Below are 3,892 nucleotides of genomic sequence, written 5' to 3' on the forward strand. Positions count from 1 at the left end.
CGGCAAAATCAAGGGCCTCTCGGGGTACAGCAGTAGCATCACAAGTTGACAAAATTCCCAAGTAGTACAGCAGCAGCATCACAAGTAGTACCAATGAACATATAGTCCAGCAAGTTGAAAAAGTTGAAGTTCTCAGCATGAAGAATCACACAACACAACACCTACATTATGATGATACATTTGGAGATTGCACATACAGTTTTCACATAAGCATAATTGTTCTGGAGATTGCACATACAGTTTTTGACAGCACAGCACCTATGACAGCACATACAGTTTTCGTTACTGCTCCCAAATGAAATGGCACTTTGACATGGCTGCAATTTTTAGTGTCTACTTATCTGCAATTTTTCAGTGTCTGCTTAGGAGAAATAGGTTTCAAACTTCAGCTTGCTTTGTATAAGGAGACTAAAAAACTATCTAAGGAGTTCTTCAAGTTCAAGTTACAGCCTGCATAACATTTTCCTACACAATGCTTGTTGTAAATAATTACTTAAAGTGAACACTTTTTTATCTTAGCTTACTTACAACAGAATGCCTATCTTTTTGGTTTTCCAATTCCTTTTGTTTCATTTTCAACATTGCTCTATTTGTAATTAATAGCACTGTTCAAGAAATCTGTATATGCAATCTACAGAGATCCCCCTCCTGACTTTTAGACTGATTTTCCATCAAAATTGAAAATAGTTACACTAAGTTTCAAAATAAAAAATACACTTCTCAATTTTACAAACTGAAAATTACTCTAAAACTGAAACTTTAACTAACTTTTAGACTGAATTTTTACTCCAAGAGTTTTTATATTCAGATCACTTTAACTGAATTTTACATTGAGTTTTAGATTGAATTTTAAACTTTCTAGCAATATAAGTGTAACGCCCCAAGACCGGAGCTTCAGATGCCTTCCAGGGTTTCAGGGTTTCGTTGTGTGTTTTGTTTCGTCTGTTGCATTCATCTTTGCATCGTGTGCATTGCATCATGTCATCATGCCATCATGTCATTTCTTTTCTTAACTCAACTAAATAAATCGTATGGATCTTCGATCCATTTAAACCGAGGGAATTCACATGGTGATTCTCTTTACAACATATCCTCTCGATATTTAGAGAGCTATAGTAATTATTCCATTTATTTGGAATTAACCATAACACACTTGCAAATATCCCATGCCTTTATTATCTCAATTCTTGGTCTCCAAACTTTGCCCATAAATTCTTTTGTCATTTTCCGGAGCTCCAACAAAAATTCAAACATTTTTGGTCCTTCCTAACCCTCACTTCCTATTCACACCATTTGATTTTAAATCAAATGAGTTTGAATTTAAAACTTTAAAAAATGCCCACTCCATTTTTCTTGGAACATGCGCATTTTTGCGAGTCCGGGAAATTTATTTCCCATGCCCAAATTCTTCCTCTAACCTTCTCTTCTCTCTTTTCCTTTCTCTTATTTTTCTCTGTTTTTGTTAAGAGAAGAATTAAGAAGGAGAGAGGAGCCCAGCCAGGCATCTGGCCACTTTAGCCTCCTAGCAGAAGCCCGCCTAAGGTCCAGCCGCCGGCCTCTCTAGGGTAGCCCCTCCCTCTCTACTAGGCCGGCCTCCAGGCCCATCTAATCCTAACCTAGCGCCAGGAGACCCCATCCCCTCGATTCCCCTTGTCCTTCCCCCGAGCGCCGCCTTCGCTTGATCCCATCTCCCTCTCCTCCTCATTTCCTAGCGCCGCCAGAGGGATCGAGAGATCCCTCAACCTCTCCCCTCTGCCCGATCCCTCGACCTCTCCTTGTCGATCCCGTGCGCCTCCCTCTCTCCCTCTACAGCGCATCTCCCATGGCGCCGTCACCCTGCGCCAAGCCTTCCCCAAGCTGGAGCCCTGTGCAGCATGGCTGCTGCCTGCCCGCGAGCCTCCTCCGCGCGTCTCCTCCCTTCGCTAGCGCCACGACCAAGCCGTTCCCCACCTCTGCCTTTGTCGCCGTTAGCCGATGCAGCAGGTCCGCCGGCAAGCCCTGCCTCCTCGCCCTCGCTGCCTGCCCGCAGGCCACGCAGCCTGATGCCGGCGACCAGCGCCGCCATGGCCGTCCGAGGCTCCTCAGGAAGCCGCCATTCCTGTGCTGCCGCCCCCCATCTCCGGCCCCGTTCTCCTGCAACGCCCTGCCTCCTGATGCTCTGCTCCAGCACCAAGTCATGGCCGATTTGGTTGTTTCATTGTTGGGCATGAGCAGCTATGGCTCGACATCTTCTACCGCTGCTCGCCCGCTGTCCACCAGAGGCCCTTATGTCTTGTTTCGTTTTGGATGGGCAAGAATGTCGCCAAGACCCGTACGTGGACCGTCAGACATTTTCTTTGAGATTTTTTGCCAAGTACCACGACGACGCATCTTGTTCATCTACCGCCGTTTTCGGAACCGCCAAGAACGGCAAGTACCTCGGCAAGTACCTTGATGCCCGATGCATAGAACGACTACCGTCACCGACGACCCGAGTACCACTACCGTCGACCCTTGAAGACTCCGTGGACGTCAAGATCCTCGCCGTGACCTCGAACTTCTACGGAATGTGCACGACTACAAAATGGGTACCACTACGATTGCCGAAGACCTGTGTAACGGTATCGTCAAGTCCGACTACCATCGCGTGAACAACTACTTCCACTACCGCCATCGCGAGAATGCCTACTTCCCTCTGCGAACTTGATCCGTTCCGATAAGGCACGCTTCGAAAGGTATAACCATCGACACGACCATCCGTGGACCGAATGCATATTATGTGATATGAGACAATCGCGTTTGCACGTCGCCCCTCTTTTTGCCTTGCCAACGACATGTGGGAACTCGGTATCCGAGATCACCCCACCATCCTTGCTTGTCATGTTCCGCACACTTTCCCTTTGCGTCGGTATCTCAATCGAGTACCGGAACCGGAACGCTGCAATGGCACCGTTTTTGTTATCGTTGCCGTGGCACCCCTTTCCTTTGCACCACGGTGACAAATGCTTCATAATGCTCTTGTCAACTTTTAATAAAAAATTGCATAAACTTGCACATGTCATTTGCATCATGATAATAACATTTAAATGTTTAAAAATTGTTGTTGCACCAAATTGATAATTGCATACGGGGATTTACCGGATTTGTTGTTTGTTATTTCCGGCCTCATTTAAACTTGCCTAAATGTTTAGTTTACTTATGCTTCACCTCTTGCCATGTTAACCAACATGTAAATTGTTGAGTATCTAACCGAGAGAGAACTAAATATTTGATGTGGTGTGTCGTCAATATGCAACTCGTTGCATATTGAGCTCCACTTAACTTGTAGAGTTGTTTGTGCTTTTTGCCATGCCATGCATATTTAAACCGGACATGCATCATTCTTGGTTGTGCATCATGCCATGTTTATGTGATGGTTGTTTACCATGTTGTTTGCTTCTTTCCGGTGTTGCTTCTTCGGGTTGGTTCCGAGAATGTCGTGTTGTGAGGATTCGTTCGACTACATCCGTTTGTCTTCTTCATGGACTCGTTCTTCTTCCTTGCGGGATCTCAGACAAGATGATCATACCCTCGAAATCACTTCTATCTTTGCTTGCTAGTTGCTTGCTCTTTTGCTATGCCTATGCTACGATACCTACCACTTGCTTATCATGCCTCCCATATTGTTGAACCAAGCCTCTAACCCACCTTGTCCTAGCAAACCGTTGTTTGGCTATGTTACCGCTTTGCTCAGCCCCTCTTATAGCGTTGTTAGTTGCAGGTGAAGATTGGAGCTTGTTCCATGTTTGGAACATGGATATTTTGTTGGGATATCACAATATCTCTTATTTTAATTAATGCATCTATATACTTGGTAAAGGGTGGAAGGCTCGGCCTTATGCCTGGTGTTCTGTTCCACTCTTGCCGCCCTAGT

General features: G+C 45.4%; 1 pseudogene; it reads left to right on the top strand.

The window, feature by feature from the left end:
• Nucleotides 1-1,822: 1,822 nt before the first annotated feature.
• On the top strand, nt 1,823-2,630 carry LOC147978700 (uncharacterized; annotated as a pseudogene).
• The last annotated feature ends 1,262 nt before the right edge of the window (nt 2,631-3,892 follow it).

The sequence above is a fragment of the Triticum urartu genome, chromosome 3A, assembly GCF_056163025.1.
Source record: "Triticum urartu cultivar PI428250 chromosome 3A, HENAU_Tu73, whole genome shotgun sequence".
Lineage (NCBI taxonomy): Eukaryota > Viridiplantae > Streptophyta > Magnoliopsida > Poales > Poaceae > Triticum > Triticum urartu.